This window comes from Cololabis saira, chromosome 1 (assembly GCF_033807715.1).
Source record: "Cololabis saira isolate AMF1-May2022 chromosome 1, fColSai1.1, whole genome shotgun sequence".
Taxonomy (NCBI): domain Eukaryota; kingdom Metazoa; phylum Chordata; class Actinopteri; order Beloniformes; family Belonidae; genus Cololabis; species Cololabis saira.
Window position 1 is genome coordinate 8,445,464 of NC_084587.1, and position 19,590 is coordinate 8,465,053.

Consider the following 19,590-nt stretch of genomic DNA (forward strand, 5'->3'; position numbering starts at 1 on the left):
TATAGTGTACTTTTATATGAGGTAATTGTATGTTTTCCTCTATTTTGTAGCTGCATTTGATTTACAATTTTACATAATGCACTGCTTCCACGCTCTTTCGCTTGCACACTCAACACCTTTACTGTATATGAATGTTTCTCCTCTCAGGTTGTAACTTCAGATATTTGTTTTTATTTTGAATGGCTAATTATTGTATTTTTTTTCTACATTGAAAAAGGAAAATAAAATAATTGTTCTCTCATGGTTGTAGAGCCATTATTTAACTCTTTTTAAAAACAGATTCACCAACATTCACCATCTAAAGGGAAAGTTATAGGTAATTTTGAATTTTATAGCAGGAATATGTCTGAAAATATGTGACTGGGTGATGTTTACCACTGTATGGCTCCTTTTTTATATTTTACAAAAAAGGTAACACCAATACGCAAAACAAAAACGCATACAGATACAGGACAAGAGGGGACACTAGAAAACAGACAAAACAGTACAAAATACTTTTTTTTTGCCCAGATTTCCTGTATGTGTGTGTGTGCGTTTATGTTCATAGTCCATAGTACAAACACCAGGAAACTGGACCACATTACACCGGTCATGAAATCACTACACTGGCTTCCAGTGAGTCAAAGGATAGAGTTTAAAATCTTACTGCTGGTCTACAAAGACCTGAATGGTCCTGGACCAAAATACATGGTTGATCTGTTAGTTCCTATGAAGCTCCCAGACCCCTGAGGTTCATCTGGATCTGGTTTGTTGTGGTTCCAGAACCAGAAACAAGCAAGGTGAGGCAGCGTTCAGTTATTCTGCTCCTCACCGGTGGAACAAACTTCCTGTAGACCTGAGGTCTGCTCCAACTGTCAGCTCCTTTAAATCAGGGTTAAAAACTTTACTGTTTACTCAAGCGTACTCTTAAATTAAATACTTACCTGCTGCACTCAACTGCCCTTATTTTTTAACAACTTTTTATTATTTTACCTCTTTTCTTTTTTTATTTCATTTTATTTGTTATTTAAGCGTACTCTTAAATTAAATACTCGTGATTTTTGAGAACTGTGCAAAGTTATGGATAAGCCCTGAATGCAGGCATTGTGAATTGTCAAATTGGTGTGATTCACCGCACAATTCAGCACAGATTACTTTTGTAATACTGTATTTGACCCGGTCTTTGTACGTTTTGACCGTATAGAAACGTAATTTTCATCAGTTGTGTGAAATAAGACCTGGAAACAGGCATTGTGGCATAGAATTGTCAAATTGGTTTAATTCATCGTACGAATTGTTAGTTTACTTTTGTAATACTGTATTTGACCCGGTCTTTGTACGTTTTGACCGTATAGAAACGTAATTCTTGCCATTTTAAGAATGAGATGTACCTGCTGCACTCTACTGCCCTTACTTTTTTTTTTTTTACCTAGTCTGCACATATATTCATGGTTAATACCTCATTTCATTCCAATTTTAATTAATTATTGATGTACTTATTTAATTTTGGCACAAAAAATCCTCCATATATATGTTCTCTGCTTCGCTCAGATGTTAAACTTAAATAATAAAGTGGTGCAGAGATGCTTAAGAGCTCTTTGAGCTGCAGAGGTTTGCTTATGGCCACAGTATGCATGAACATATGATTCATTGGCCTCCAAGGACCTCTAAAGTATCACCAGCTCTGCAGTTTTGAAACAATGATTTATGATTTAGAATTAAATTGTGAGTGAGACCATTCTGGTTCAGAGCAAGATTTGACCTCAAATGAAATATTAATATATTTGTACTCTAGCTGGAAACCTTCACTCTCATGGACTAGGGCAGGGGTGGGCAACCCAAAATGTTGAAAGAGCCATATTGGACCAAAAACACAAAAAACAAATATGTCTGGAGCCGCAAAAAATGAAAAGTCTTGTATAAACCTTAGAATGAAGGCAAATGGCGAAAGGAGAAATGTCGAGAAAAAAAGTCGAAATGTCGAGGAAAAAGTCGAAATGTCGAGAAAAAAGTCGAAATGTCGAGATTAATGTTGAGGTACAATCTCGAGAAAAAAGTCGAAATATTGAGAAAAAAGTCGAAATCTCGAGAAAAAAGTCGAAATGTTGAGGAAAAAAGTCGAAATGTTGAGGAAAAAAGTCGAAATGTTGAGAAAAAAGTCGAAATTAATCAAGATCAAAAAGGAAAGGAAAAAGGAAGAAAAAAAGGAAAAAGGAAGAAGAAAAAAAGAGAAAAAAAGGAAAAAAAGAAGAAAAAAAGAAAAAAAAAGGTCAAACATTTTTTAAAAAGCTCCAGGAGCCACTAGGGCGGCGCTAAAGAGCTGCATGCGGCTCTAGAGCCGCGGGTTGCCGACCCTTGGACTAGGAGGTAAAGTTTGACCACAAGTTGTTTTTTGCCCCTCCTCTTTATGAACTTCCTGTAACATTCCATTCATTCAGTTCAATTCAAATATATTTTTTTAATCCCTAAATGGATATGAAATATTGAAATAGTCATAAATGCAGTTTAATCAGAAGGCCTTTATTTTCCATATCATTCAAGACGATTGACCTCATCTCGGGAATGATGCGCACCCAGAGGCTCTACTGCTGCAAGAAACAAAAAGGACTTGCGTTAGTAAAACTTTGAGGCAACAATTATCAGGATTGGCAGCTGGAAAAATGTACAACAGTATTATGTCTACAGCTGTATTGTACATATGTATGCCAAAGTTTGTGGGGGCGTGGCTTTGGACGGAGCGCTGACGGGAGGGGGAGGAGGGGGCGGGGCTTAGACGAGGTGCCACTTTCAAATCTTGCTAGCTCTCCAAAATCAGGGATAATACCTTTAACCGTAACTAAACCATAACTAAATTACTTTAAAATGACTGGGTGGTATCATAACTAAAAGCTGAAAAACAGTGTAGCATTTTGCTTAACAAATTATCTAGAAAAAAATGGTTTTGTTTATTTACTCAAAGAGAGAGGCGGTAAAAAGAGAGGTCTGTGGTTTCAGGCAAGCTGTAGAAAGGATGAAAATGGGAAACTGTCGGAGCCCACCCAGAATTATGTATAAATTAGAGGTCAACCATTGATCACATGTAAGTAAAATAAGTAATCAGTTCTGATGTTAAAAGTCAAGTGGTCCAATGAGACGTTTTACTGAAAAGACGTGTTTTCATCTGTGACTGTGTTTCCATGCATCAATAACCCTTTTAAAACTCGAATATTGGTAATAACCCGAATTTGCACGGCCATGTAAACACCAATAACCCCTTTGAATAACCCGAATTTGCTCATATTCGGGTTTTTAAAAACCCGAATATGAGCCCTGGGTTACTCTGACTGAATATTGGGTCATGTAAACGCCTAACGGGATATCCCAATCAAACGGAACAAGAATTTGTTTTCTGCTCATGCTCTGTTCACAAGGAATCCTGGTCTTTTGAGTCCAGGAAGTTCTTATAAACACGGAGAAACGCAAGACCACGCCACACTTTTGGAGTGAGGAGGAGACTAATCACTTCATAAATGTAATGAAGGATATGAACATTTTGGCATTTGTAGACGGTAGAAAGTACCGGGATAGCGAGATTTATAAGAAGTTGCGCAAAGCAGCATTTGTTTTGAATTTGGATACAGGAAGGAGAAGCGGAAATGACGGGAATTGCGTCATGATGTTCTCCGCACGTCGCTGGTTTGATCCAGATATCCCGAAAGATTAATTACCATGTAAACAGAATATTCTGAATGTTTCAGTAACCGGAATATTAGCAATAACTCGAATTTTGACTGCATGTAAACGTAGTCACTAATTACAAATGTCGGGATATGAAACCTCTGATCACTTGCTGACCTGCTGAGGGATTACGGATAAAAAATAGCTTTTTCTTTTGGTCGATTGTTTCTTTGTTGTAACAATGCTTTTTGGCAATAAATCTTATACCATTGGAAAGCCTGTTTATTATTCTTTTAAAAAGGTGCCAGTAGCGTGAAGTAGAAAGATAGCACCCCGTCCCCATGCTGGTCACACACTGCTGCGGTGAGGACATTAGGCCTGTGTTGAAAAGATCGATTCTCCGATTTTAAATCGATTCTCATATGAATTCCTAAAAATCGATTCATATGTCTAAAGATTGATTAAAAAAAAAAAAAAAAAATCGTTTTTTTTTCATCATTACATTACAACTTTTGGTACTTTTTTGTTTATGCCCAAAAAAGGAATATTTTGTTGGACACGAGAATAACTAGTGCCATGTTTTTGCCTTTAAATATGTTTAAAGGTATGAAAACATGAAAGTTTTCGGTTATAATTGCATACATTGTCTATATTTCTTTGCTTTATATACTGTCTTGTGGTTGCATTTGCATAAATGTTAAAAACCAAATTCTCATAAATGGGGAAAAAATAAAACCGATTTCATCGTCTCTGTTTCCTCCCTGGATCTGTTTGGTAATTCTGACCCACGATGTTTCTGAAAGCAGTTCTATCAGCATTCTGGGAGCTGATTGGTCCTTACAGTGGGTTTTCCTTTTTCAAGCCATGCCTTGAAAAAGGCCTATGATCTGTAAAGCGACCTTGGGTTCCTTGAAAGGCGCTATATAAATGCAAGTTATTATTATTATTATTACAGCATCATTAGCTGCCAATACTTGCTGTTGAATCTCAATATAATACTAGTATTAATATGTTGCATAACTAGACAGTCATATAATTCATGCAACAGCTGAAAAAACAGTTTTAAAAACAGTAACCCAAATCAATATCGGATCGAATCGGATCGAATCAAAGCGTGATAATCGATTCTGAATCTTAAGAATCGGAATCAAATCGACTCTTGATATCTGAATCGATCCCCAGCCCTAGAGGACATTGCACAAGAAACGCAGATGTACGTACTCACCTTGGCCTGTTGGTTCTGTACAGCTTTGTACAGTTTAAACTCTGCTGGGATCTCATCATCAGAATAAAGTCTGTCTGAGAAGAACACCCTCCTTATACGACAATTTGCATGAATCTGAGGGCAAAACAGATGAAACTTTAGCAAAAGAAATCAGTTCCATGGATATTGAGGTCATAGTGACACGGATGCTTCTCTGAGTATTAACCTGCACACGAAGAGTCTCAATGTAATTGGTCCCGTAGGCTTTCCTGGTGAGGTCTAACAGGTTGAACTGAAGCTTGTTCCAGCCATCACCGAGCCTCATGGGCATGGCGCAGTTGAAAGGGTTCACCTTTGTTGCACTCTGAAAGTTACTTGCCTTAAACCAACGGCGAACGTTTTTATCGTCCAACACCTTGGAGATGTAGTTAAATGTTGAGACACAGAGATAGCACATTTCAACATACTGTACATCCAGAATACCCAACATTGCAAGAAGACAGAGAATCTCCGAATCTATACCTCGACTTCAAAGCTAAAATACTTCTGGAGGTTTTTTACGATCATGGTGAAGAAAGGAAGTCTGATGCCGAGTATCGTCCCCGGGTCTGCAGGGCACGTTATATAGGTGGTGCTGAAGGGAGAAGGATTTAACAAAAGAGCAGAATTACTGTAATGACAAATGGTATTCACAGAAGCACCCTTCCATTTTTAGCATCAAGTGATATCAAAGTGTTGATTTATTTTATTTTGAATTTATTTTTTGACAATCTCAATATGAAAAGATTAAATTATATGAAACTTTCACATGAAGTAATTTCTAATGTATACAAATTATTATCAAATCAATCATTTACACAATTAATCTTCAAGATTGTTTATCTGATTCCATTGCTTTTCTTCATCTACTTGTACTTTCCCCTGGTTTTATTTGAATTTGAATTTATTAAAGGATAGCCCCTTGAGATGTAACATCTCATTTTCAAGGGGGTCCCATAAAACATACAACATTACAATATATTACATTACAGTACAGACATACAAGACATAAAACAAACAGACATCTTGTTCACCCTCCCACACACAACCCTTACCCACATAAGTCTAGTTACAAAGTAGGCTAATTAAATAACCAAAACAATGAGATAAATATAACATAACAGAGAGAAAAGAAAAAATAAATGAATAAGTAAATAAATAAAATAAATAAAAATAAATACATAGAAAAAAGGACACAAAAAAATACATAAATAAATTAAAAACATAGGCAATTTGTTTTAAAATGAGAATATAATCCCATTTTAAAACAATGAAAAGAGGTAATAGAACGCAAAAAGAGGGGAAGATTATTCCAATCTGATGGAGCTTTAAAATAAAATGATCTTTTAAAACTCTTTTAAAACTGTAGGAACAAAGAAAAAAGGAAAATTCATATGTCTGAGTGAGTATGGAGAGTTATATGGAATCATGAGTTCTTTTAAATATGGAGGACAGTGAAAATAAACACATTTAAAAAGGAACTGAAGCCAGTGAAATTGCCGTCTAGATTTGGGTTGAAACCAGTTCAATGAATCAAACATAAAACAATGATGTGTTCTGAAAGGACAACCTAACACAAATCTACATAATGAATTAAATAATACAGTCAGAGGTTTAAGATGGGAATCTGGAGTATTTTGATAAACAATATCTGCATAATCAACAAGTGGTAGTATGAGTTGAGAAATTAACCTTTTTCTGACAGGAAGTGTGAAACAGTTGATTGAACGGTAAAGTGAAGCGAGACAGCCATGTGCTTTTTTAACAGTATAATCAATGTGATGTTTAAAGGAAAGTTCCGGGTCAATCCAAAGTCCAAGATATTTGAATGTGTCAACTTTATCAACAAGAGATTTATGTGATTTTTCTTTTAAGATGACATTCTCCGGCCGCTCGTGGTGCAGTGGGTTAAGCAAGCGGCTCATATACTGAGGATACAGTTCTCCTGCAGCGGTTGCAGGTTTGAATCCCAGCCTGTGCACCTTTGCTGCATGCCATCCCCATTCTCTCTCCTCTCTGCAACTTGAATAAAGGGCCACTAGACCCCCCAAAAAATCTTAAATCTTAACATTCTCCAAATCCTCACAACCCCATTTAGTTTGAAACAAATAATACGTTGCACAGATTTGGTAAGGACATGCGATTTCATCTAAATGAAGATGTGTGGAAAAGACTGAAGCATCAGGCTTGCTATTTCATTCATCAGCTGCATGTGCAGCGGCGAGGAAACATAGATGAACACCTTAGAATGCACCTGTTTTCTGCATTTATTTGCAGAAAATTTGGAGCAAATTTGAAATGAAACAAAGTAATAACATAAATCTGTTTAAAAAGAAATACAAAAAATTATTTATAAACAGGTATATGGAAGAGGAAATGGGTTGACGGGGAATGTGAGAAACAAATAAGGTGGGGAAAAATGGTATATTATACTTGCTTAAGATATTTATGTAGTATATATTATCTGTTGAGAGGGATAGTTGAAATTATGTAATGTATGTTATATATTTATTGGGCACATATATATTTATAGGTATATTTATGTAGTTTATATAGTGTATATTTATATAGATGTATATAATAGTTGAATTTTCTAGATATTGATATAACATTTATGTAATATTTATATTGTCTATATACTTAATAGATAATTATGTAATAATAGGCATGTTTACGGAGTACTTATATAGATTATATTTATATGGATATTGTGTGTGTATATATATATATATATATATATATATATATATATATATATATATATATATATATAGTGTTATAAAGGGGTAGGAACTAGGAAAAAGTGTACACTTCCTCCTACTCCTTTTTTTCGAACATATGTTTATATGAAGATGTAAATGTTTATCTTTTTATAATTATTTTTACTTTCATTTTATATACATGTTCGAAATAAAAATTAATTTAAAAAAAAGTGCCATGTGGTCTTATCTTCATCTACATCACCAAGTCACAATAAAGGACAATGTGCTTATCTGTCTTGTTACTACATTAAACATTCCTGGAACAAAAAGGAATAAATAAAAGACATGAAATTGTAATATGATAATCCTGGTCTGTTATTATTTTTTATGATTTATCATCATAAAGGTCCTCGTACACTTCAGGTTTATGTCTAAGTGAATCTGGGCTAAACAACATGCAAATACTTCTCACCTGGGGTTTGTTCCCTCGATTTCCAACACGGTTGAGTGAATATCACTATCTGTGACTCTCTTGATGTGTCCATTGCGGACCTGCGAACACATTTATAAAATAATCTCCTTACGCTTTAACCAAAATACGTAAGAAATTTCCTCCAAAAAGAGTCACTGTCATATAAATCACAAAAACATTGTGTTAAAAAAAGACTAGAGACGACACTTGGATTGCAGTTTTTGGAGGAATAGATAAGACCAACACAGCAAATGGTTTAAACCACCTTATCCAATTACATCAGCATAAATAAACAGTTTGAACGAAATTAACTGTTTTAAGAAAGGTAATTAATCGGGCTTCCTCTTAGCTCAACTATTAAAGTAAGCTATTTGCAATAAGTGTAGCATTTACCACAAAAAATGGCTTACCTTCTTATCCCATATCTGGAGCGGCTTGCTTCCAATGCTGAAGAGGATTGACAGAAATCCACCTTGGAAAGTGTTCTTAAACATTGTTTTCATTGTTTATATCTAATATTTTTGGGTCGTAATACACAAACTGTGTGCACACTTTGGCAGCCAATGTTACTTCCGTTTGAAGCGACAACGAGAACGCTATTTAAATGGAGAAGTTTAAATATAAACATTTATGATTTGATTATAATTAAACATGTTTTCCATTGTTTTGGTGTTGCTAGGGGAACGGATACTTATTTTCCTTGTTCACACCGGTTCTTCATACATACATATATATATTATATTATATATATATATATATATATATATATATATATTATATATATATGAAAATATATCCTCAGTTGAATTGTCAAGCTCCTGCAGACCTGCAAAGTGCTCTGCGCGCACCAGTGCAGGGGGGGGTCACGTGATGAGGGCCTGCCAGGTGCATGTCAGGGAGGGTAATGTTCATCACATCATTTTATTTAGCTGAATTATTATCAATTGTTAGATGATATTGGTGAATGAATGGCATGATAGGTCCACACTTGAATTTTTTTTTTTTTTTAAAGACATTTGAAAAAAAGAAGAAAAGGCCTTTGACAGAAGGGCACTTGGGCATCTGAGCAAAGTCCACCCCCCCTCTGCACGTGCATTATATATATATATATATATATATATATATATATATATATATATATATATATATATACACACACACACACACACAGTATGCGTGTGTGTGTGTATGTATGTATGTATGTGTATGTACTATTGTATTATCGTATTATTGCTTATACAAATACTGTATGGAATGATGTTTAATAATGACATTGCACTAGTTTGTAAAAGCTAACATTTTTTTGAAAACCGTTTGGTCCTTGGTTTTTAGCTAAAATTGTATGTGTGTGTATATATATATATACATACAATTTTTCAGTCTAAACCTTTTGGTCCTTGGTTTTTAGCTAAAATTGTATGTGTGTATATATATATATATATATATATATATATATATATATATATATATATATATATATATATATATATGCCAAAAATGATATATATATTTTTGTATAACACCAACGAATTACACATGTACTTTGGGACCAATACACTAAACTAAAAAACAGAAAAGATAAAGTATAGAGAAAATTGAGAAAATGTGTTACTCTCTGCTCTGAGAAGTCAACACGAACAACAAGATCTGTTACAAGGGCTGAGTGTAGTGTACCCAGTATTCGAGTTGTAAAGAAAATCAGGGGGGGGATGGTGGATTTTATCATATGGGGACAGATAATTTGTGCTGATTACAAATAATATAATATATTACAAATAATAGCTGTTGTGACCCAATTAGCCATGGTAGTGAATGGAACGATTGATAAAACTTTCTTTACACGCACCTTAGGTGTGTTTGTTGTCTGCTTCGCCGGTCTTCTCTCTCTCTCTCTTTATTGTTGTTTGTTGTGGGATGTTGTTTTCTCGTGGTTTATTTGACATTTAATAAAGTGTGGTTTAACGTGCGTGCGTGCGTGCGGTAAGAAACGTTATTCTCCCTGTTTGGTCCCAAACACGCTGAGCCCACACACCTAATTGTGTGACGTGACCCATTACCAAGGTTATTGCTGCCCCCTTGTGGCTTGGTATATAAATAACACCCAAAATTAACTTCCAACCAAAAGAAACCAAAAACACCCATATTGGCTCCAACAATAGCACTGACCAAAACACCTGCAGAAATACTGCAGGAATGACATAGCAGCAGTTAAATGCAGCCTTCTGTAAGCTTTAAATATCCACTGGGCTTACATCAAATACATCAAAACACAACAATAAAAATAAAAAACATTTTTCTGAACTTATCAATATGCCTCTGTCCTTCACAGGATAAGTAAAATGGATCACTGCAAAAACTCAAAATCTTAACAAGAATATTTGTCTTATTTCTAGTTAAAATGTCTCATTTTAGTAAAGAAATCTCATTACACTTAAAACAAGACTCATCACTGGAAAAAACAACAATTTTCACCTGTTTCAAGTAGATTTTCACTTGAAATAAGTAGAAAAATCTGCCAGTGGAACAAGATTCTTTTGCTTGTAATGAGAAGATAAATCTTGTCCCACTGGCAGATTTTTCTACTTATTTCAAGTGAAAATTTACCAATTTTCACCTGTTTCAAGTAGATTTTCACTTGAAATAAGTAGAAAAATCTGCCGAATGAAGTACAAATACTTTGTTACCTTACTTAAGTAGAAATTTTGGTTATCTATACTTCACTGGAGTAATTATTTTTCAGACGAGTTTTTACTTTTACCCCTTACATTTTCACGCAATTATCTGTACTTTTTACTCCTTACATTTTAAAAACAGCCTCGTTACTCTATTTCATTTCGGCCTCTAAAAAGAACTATCCAGTTAAATTGCTCCATCCGGATAGAGTGAATTTGGTTGTGGTTGTTTCAGATGTTCTTGTCCAGTTTTGTTCTTACATCCGTTCCCTCAGATTCCTGCAACTAAACTTGGATGTACATTCCAATAAAGGTTAGGATAAATGATAACATGCCTCTGAAGTTTGACTTTTTGCACCATTACAATACTTATAGGCAACTAGTCATCATATCTCCTGCTCTCTGAAACATGTTAATGCTCAATAGTACACATATATGGTTCTTTAATATATTTGCATTATACTAAGATACATTCATTTTCAATGGCTTTTGTCCTTAATGGCTTTTTTCCCCCTTACATTACTTTTACTTTTATAGTTTTGAAACCAGTACTTTTATACTTTTACTTGAGTAAAAAACTTGAGTTGATACTTCAACGTCTATAGGAGTATTTTTAAACTCTAGTATCTATACTTCTACCTGAGTAATGAATGTGAATACTTTTGACACCTCTGGTCCCTTTTTTGAACTAAATAAATAAATAAATGACAAATTACAAATAGAAGTGATTTTTCGGAGCGCTTGAAGGCAGCAGTGCTGGTATTTCCGAGGGTCCGTGAAGGCGCCAGGCTGGGAGCTCAGAGCAGGTAAAATAATCTGTTGTGATTTTTGATGTTTCTCTTCTCATCAAACCATGCAGACGTGTTGACTTCTGGAGACGTAAAAGCCTCTTATTAAAGACTCCTAGAGCTGGAAGAAAGTTTAATGTGCCGCATTTACCCTCAAACTCGTGCTAACATTAGCATTAGCGGTTAGCAGCTTCAGCTTTTTGTGAAAATGTGACAAAAAACTGTGTTTTTATTTCTCTGCTGGGAAACTACAACCTTTACTTTGTTGGCTGTAAAGGCATGTTTAAGGTTGCTCATCCCACAGAAGTAAAGATTATTAATACCTGCACAGACGAGGCTCGAATGATTGAATATTGATTCATGTTTGTGATCAATTATCGGTGAGAATCTGCTGATCAGCTTTGATTTTATTGTTTAACAGAATCAATACTTTCAAAAGCAACAATCAGCTTCCTAATGGCTGTTAAAAAAGTTAAAAGAAGCCCTCATTTTATTACTATTTTTGTATAAAAGTCTAATTGAAATGATCTGATCACCCTTGGTTTTATTATTCATTATTAATTAATTATTATTAAGCAAATACATCCTGAATTGAACAATAACATAATTAATTACAATGTTATTGTTCATTCAACAAGGATGAGGCCTGAATGGGGTGTAAATAAAACCATGTGGGCAACACTAAGTACCCCTAAAATCCAGCAGCCTGCAGTTGCATCTTTGTTTCCTGCATGACTTTATCAGTCTGTCACAACTTTTTATACATTTCTGCTTTGCAGTGTTGATTCAAACTACTTTTATAACAGAATTGTTGTAGAAACTTATATATTGGTTAAAGGGAAGCAGAGGAATCCAAAAGGAGACGAAGCTATGAGTTACTTAGGTTATGTTTCCACTGAGCTGTCCGGTACGGTATTTTGTGTGTTTTCTACGGTGGCCGACAAGGGCCAAACGCACTGCAACGGCCTAATGCGTCTCAGTTAAAGAAAACGGCTTCAAGTACAGAAACGATTCAAATTCACAAACTCAAAACAAGGTACAAAAAGAGGAAAGTGGTGCAAATGAAAAAACGTGCTGCAAAAAACAAAGACAAATGCAGCACCATCAAACGTGCTGCAAATAGAGAAACGATGCAAAGCACAAAACGATATAAAACAAGAAACAATCATCAAAAGAAAAACGCTTCATAACCGGTCACTACAACTAGAAGTGCTCCAAACCTGCAGGGGGCGCAGCTGACTGAACCACAGTGTTTACGTCCATGGTTTAAACATACAGCGGGAACGGTAATGTGATTTTTATCTGACTATATTTATATACGATGTTTATATCACTGTACAACGCTGTACATTATGAGACGTTTCTTTATTATATTTCAACGTTACAGTCAGCTGTTCGGTCTCTCTCTACATCCCGTGTGTCTGTCCATTGAGCTGTTACGTTGAAAGCGCCCCCTGCAGGTTTGGAGCACTTCCAGTTGTAGTGACCGGTTATGAAGCGTTCGGATCGTACCGACGAAATACCAAAAACCGAGCGTAACAAAAACAAGCTGCTGGACGACCTCCATTGTTGCTGTTGGTAACGTCTCTTTGGTAGCTTCGCTTTTGTTATTATTTTGTCAATACTATGAAGCCACGCTAGGAATTTGGTCTGGACTCCACATGGGCCGTGGCCTGACTGGCAGTGGAAACGCTCACCTGAATGGACTGGACCTGAACTGAACTGTACCGAACCGCTGAGTGGAAACGAGCCTTTCGAAAAGAACCTTTAAGGAGACAATCGGTGCGTCCGAAATGCCAAACTAAAAAGTAGTTCGGCACACTTTTGAGTAAATATCAGTAGTATGCACGTCACTTCCTGCCGTTGGGAGGAAGTGACGTGTCAGAGCAGCGTAGCACCGCTCCACTCTTTCCCGTTTATTCTGGCCGAAACAAGATGACATTATATGATATTATTATATACGAATATTATAGTATTAATATTATATAATAATATCATTATACTTAATATTATACTTATGACATATACGTATCACCAAACGCCGCTGCATTGCATTGTGGGAAGTTTCTGCTCGGCTAGTGTCCATCAATCCACACTAATACATTTCTCCAGAATGAGTATGGATAGAGCTACTATTGAGTACGTTCTAATGTTTCGGACGCACTAAAAAATCTTGCATACTCATTAGGGTGGAAGTATGCGATTTCGGACGTAGCCAATTTCTCTAAACTCAAACCTTAGAAATTCCGCTGTTTTGAGTATATGCATGCACTTATGCTGTTTTTCCACAGGTTAACGCCGTTGTCACTACATTTTATATCCTGCACAACATCCCTACTATAATAATGTGTTGCAAAAGGGACTCTTTGTAACCGTTTGATGCTAAAATGTTGTCATGTAAGAAATTCAAAATACCAGATTTGTTTAAAACTGGTAAAATGTTGATATGAGCAGCACAGGCCTCTGCAGTGGCCTTTTTCAAGTCGCTGGTTGGCATCAGCCTGGACCGCGGCGAGGCGACATCTCAGAGGGAATTTCTCCAGTTAATTCACTATAATCCATATAATGATCAATTATTAATATCCCTGGTATCGCCCAGAATACAGTATCATTTAATGTCTTTTTAAATCACAAGCATCAACACGAGTCTAAAGTTCCCAACAGTGGTTTCTTTTGCAAAATGAACAAATCACTAATCCTTCATATGAGGTAATTTAATTTTCTTTTCTAATGTTTTCTGTGTTTAGGTGGCAGCCATGGCTCCAGAAAATGGACCCGAGTGTAAAACAGAATCTTCAGAGGAAAGTACGTGCCAATGTTTTTTGATTTATTGTTGTTTTTTGTTGTTGTTTTTTAAAATACCCTAATTTGAAAATAGCTGGGGCACTGTAAAATGTAAATAAAAACACAATGCAATGATTTTCAAATCTCATAAACCCAAAGTTTATTCACAAAAGAACATAGATAACATATAAAATATAGAAAATTAGGCATTTTATCGTTTCATAGGAGATATTAGCTCCTGTTGAGTTCAGTTGCAGCAAAGTGATAATAAAAAATAAACACTTGGAGGAAAATCTGGATGTGATTAGGTTGATACAATTAAATAAATAAATAAAGTATTAAGAATTCGCCATATCAGCAAATGCAGGTTGAGGCTCCGTCTAGTGTTGTTTTTGTCAGCCTGTTTCAATATTTTTGACCATGCAGTTCGTCTCGTTTTGGTCAACGAAAATGAACACACACATAGCAGAGTTTTTATTTTGTAATCTGCATTTTAGTCTTGTTTTTATTCCTCTACGATATTGCATTATATATTTAATTATCGTTATCGTCTTGTATCGTATCTCGTCTAGCATCTTGTCTTGTTTTCCTCAGGTGATTAAGGTTCGTTGACGACGATATTTAGTCATAATTTTTGTAGACGAAAGCAACTTTAGCTCCGTCACGCAAAGACGAAGCCACATGCGAGCAGCCAATCTCGTTTTTACTTATTTCCTTAAAAAGTTAATCAAATGTTTAAACTATGTCCTGGTGTGAATGAAAATATGGGTTTATAAAAGCTAATTGCATTATGGTATTTTTTTTATCTACATTTTGCAGTGTCACAACTTTTATTGGCATCAGGGTTGTGGGCATCATCTCATGAAAACTGTCTATGTACGGAAGAGTATTAGGGCCAGCTAGGAGGAAAATAAAAACAATATTTTAGAGGAGGAAGATTTTTTTTTCATTATGCACTTCGAGAAAAAAGTTGAAATGTCGAGAAAAAAGTCAGAATTTCGTGAATAAAGTTGAAATGTTGAAAAACAAGGGGAAATTTTGACTTTATTCTTGAAATTGTATTTAAACATTGATCTTGACATTTTGACTTTTTTCTCAACATTTCGACTTTTTTCTCGAAGTGCACAATAAAAAAAAATCTTCCCCTCTCAAATATTTTTTCTCCTGCATGGCCCTAATACTTCCGTAGTCTATGTGCCTGGAATAAGAAGTAACAACCAAAGATCAGGACCGCCCTTTCCCCAAATATGCTCTCCTACTTATATTTGTAATTTTACGAGGTTTGTCTTTGCGACTCCGACAGGTCCAGATCTCCAGGAGAAAGCGACGTCCGACTCTGATTCCACATACGACGATGTCTGGGCCCCCGTTGAGCCCCGGAGCCCCAAACGAGCACGGAGAAACGTGTCGGACAAGTGCTACCCCTGCTCCGTCTGCGGCAAGACGTTCGACCGGCCGTCCAAGCTGGAGAGACACAAGCCGGTCCACAGCAGGAAGCCCAAGACCCTCCACCAGTGCCCGTACTGCGACAAGAGCTTCACGCAGCAGGAGAAGCTGCTCCGGCACCAGAAAAACCACGGCAGGACTAACAAGCACCCGTGTCCCGACTGCGGGAAAGTGTTCAACCGGCCGTCCAAGCTGGAGAGGCACAAGCGCACCCATGAGAAGAAGAAGAACCCCCGCGCGCCCCACCAGTGCTCCTTCTGCAAGAAGACGTTCAGCAAACTCAACAAACTGGCGCGCCACCAACGCATGCACACGGGCGAGAAGCCCTTCACCTGCCCCGTCTGCGGGAAGGGCTTCTCCGAGGCGGGGCACTGCAAGGCCCACGAGAAGACGCACGAGGAGCAGCCGGAGAAGCCCCACTGCTGCTCCGACTGCGGCATGCGCTTCTTCAAGGCGTCGGAGCTGCGCCGCCACCTGCGCTCCCACACGGGCGAGAAGCCCTTCACCTGCGCGCTGTGCGAGAGCAGCTTCTCGCGCTCGGAGGGCCTGAAGCGGCACATGCGCAGCCACACGGGCGAGCGGCCGTACAAGTGCGTCATCTGCGGGAAGGGCTTCTACTCGCGACAGGACCTGAACACGCACGGCCTCACGCACTCCGGGGAGAAGCCGCACCTCTGCCCCGTCTGCGGCAAGGGCTTCTCGCAGCTGGGCAACATGAAGGAGCACGAGCAGAACGTCCACATCAAGTCGGAGAAGTACATCTGCAACGAGTGCGGCGCCACCTTCACGCGTTACAAGTCCATGACCAAGCACCAGCGCACGCACACCGGGGAGAGGCCGTACCTGTGCACGACCTGCGGACGCAGGTTTTCCTGGAGCCACTCGCTGAGCCGACACCGGCGGAGTCACACCCACAGACAGATGTGTCTGGACGCCTCCAAGGACCAGAGTCCTGAAGGGACGTCCGAAAACCCCGGCAGCTTAAAACAGGCGGAATCCTCACAAGAATGCTGAGAGATCGTATCCCAGATGAAGCCTCTTTTCCCTTTCAGGGGTCGTCTCACGTTCCACGTATTGATTTATCATGTTTGATACCCTTCCGGGTCGCCTCCTTGTTCTTTTTTGAGCTTTCTCGAGATACCGATACCAGTTTTTATTTCCGATAGTGATTCCAATGTCTCTACTTTTGGGTATCGGCCAACACTTATGGCGTTTTTACACTAGTACCTACTCAGCCCGACTCGACTCGCCTCATTTCTTTCCGATACCCAGATCAGAAGTAGGAGGTTGGAGTGGAAGCTGCTGTGACGTATTTGATTGTGTGAACTAAATGAAGAAGACAACACTAAAGATGTAGAACCTGGAGGAGATGATAGATGTGCTGCTGGGTCTGTGACTTGTGTTCGATATCAAGTTAAAAAATGAGTGAGAGAAGCTTCAAGCAGCAACACTTTTTAATTTTCTTTAGTTTGTCTCGGCGCTGCTGAAAAGTCCGTTGGTAGTCGCGAGCAGCTATGAAGTGACAGAGCTCCTGGTAGATCTGGTCGTTCCTTATCGCCCGTCTAGATCCCTTTTTAATTCTCTCCTCAGCACCAGGTTTATGAACATCTGCACCTCAGAGTTGGATCATGAAACAGACTTCTGCTGGTGGAATAAAATGAACAAGGAGTCGTCGTCAGAGTCTCTTTCACTGATGTCCATATCCTGACTCAGACGTCTGACTCCAACCCCCCGACCAATCGGTGGCCTGTAGTGTGATGATGTCAGATACAGCCGACTCAGCCACTTAGGCCGTGTTCAGACTGCCAGCCAATATCCGATTATTAGCCCATCCAGATTGAAACTGGATGACTCTTTTGAAGTCTGAACAGTCCCAAACCGCATGAGATCCGATTTTTGCAAACCAGATGGAAACCACCTCCGGGAGGTGGTTTCATATCCGATCATTATCGCATTTGGGCAGATGCGTGTCAGTCTGAACAGTCCAAACACTCAGATCGGATATGACTGTCCCAGATGCTCCAAACCACCCGCCCATTTCCAGTTGTGGAGCTACTCATCCTTTCACAGAGAGCATGTACAATCTCTGATGTCACGTCAAAAACTATTATTTGTAGTTTAAGTGTTGCAAATTCACATTACAACATGTTTTAATAGCAGAAAAAAAGACTGCATTTCCATTGAAATTTTCATTCAAGGGGGTACGGTGGCGCAGCTGGTAGTGCAGCGGTCTCACAGCAAGAAGGTCCTGGGTTCGATTCCCGCCGGGGGACGGGGGGGGACGGGGTGCTGAAGTGCGTGTTAGTTCCCCCATGACTTCAGTGCCCACACCATGGGTGGGGTTGGCGAAAGGGCCTTTCTGTGTGGAGTTTGCATGTTCTCCCCGTGTTCCCCTGGGTAGCTAGTGTGAGCTACCCTCACAAAAACATGCACACAGTCCTGGGCTATACATGCCCCCTCTGGCCAACCGAGGCGCCAGATGGGGTGGGGAGGATCCGGCCGGAATAACGTGATCCTTCCACGCGCTACGTTCGGCCGGAGAAACCCCACCCTGTCTGGTGAAAAGATGCGGCCTGCTCACTCCTCAGGTTAAGGAGGAGACCTGAGCTCAGTGCAGGGCCCTCCTGGGGTTGGTAGAGGATGGCAATGCCCAGGACTGTCAGTAGGTAGGAGCACGGGGTGGTAAAAATGGGAAAAAAAACCGGGATAAAAATATTTAAAAAAAAAAGAAAAAAGACTGCATTTCCATGTACGGTGCGGGTCCCTGCGTACGCTACGCCGTAGGTCTGCGTTGGTGTAACGCGGAACCATAAATCAGCCTTCAGTCGCGCTGTGAGCCTGAACCTGCAGCCCGTCAGCTCATCAGGCCAGTTGTTCATTGCTGGTTCGTTTTGCTAACTCTGAGCTTTGTTGGTTGGTTTGTTAGTTTGCTGGTGGTTTTGTTCTGAACATTTTTCTCTGTTTCTCATTTTGCTGGGACGACGGGTCCCTCCCCCCAGAGGGGGGATTCTGTGCTTTAGTGGGGGGAAGTGAAGCTTTCTCCGAGACACAACTTTTGCGGTATGCATTCATTTTTATGTCTAAAAATGATGCGCAGTGCCGACCCAATCAGAAACAGTACAGATATTTTGGGATTTTTTTATATATAAAAGAAATACATGACTTCACACAATACACGCGCTGGGTGACGCCTCCGCTCCGACGTCGTTGCTACGGCAACCCGTCAGATCAGTCAATGATGTGGCCCAGTCTGAACAGAGCCAGATCCGATTTGGACACTTGCTAAAAACAGTGTGGACAGTCGGCCCTGAAAATCGGATATGAGAAGGAATCAGATATGAATCAGATTTGCCTGCAGTCTGAACGCGGCCTTAGAACATCGGCAGAGTAGTTATAGAAAAAGTATCAACTCGGCACGTTAGACCCCTAGTGGGAAAGAACCAAACTGAGGCGAGTCGAGCCGGGTACTAGTGGAAAAGCGCCATTAGAACTTTTCTGATATTTGATTTACTGATTCTTTTTGTCGGAGAAGAATTTTTAGGTTTTTTTAAATACCTGACCACAGTTTGGTCCTCAAGGACGAGGAATTATGCCATTTTATCTGCCATCGTTCTTGTTTTAGTCTGGAAACCACAACCCTGCATGTCACTGTGTTCCTGGTAAAATGTTTCAGCTGTAACTAACACCGGCCGGTACATCGTGCGTGGATGTAAATACCACCAATACCCTCATTGTTTGGCAGTATCTGCTACCGATACCAATAATGGTGAATCGTAAGAGAAAAAACAAAACTCTGGTTCTTTTCTTCTTCGATACACAGAAGTGGTCTGCTTCCTCTGGATTCAGC

General features: G+C 38.7%; 1 protein-coding gene across 1 annotated transcript in view; it reads right to left on the reverse strand.

Moving 5' to 3' along the window:
• Nucleotides 1–19,590, reverse strand: part of LOC133455123 (netrin-1-like) — a 462,555-nt gene that overhangs the window by 279,801 nt on the left and 163,164 nt on the right. The gene's annotated exons all lie outside the window — the stretch shown is intronic.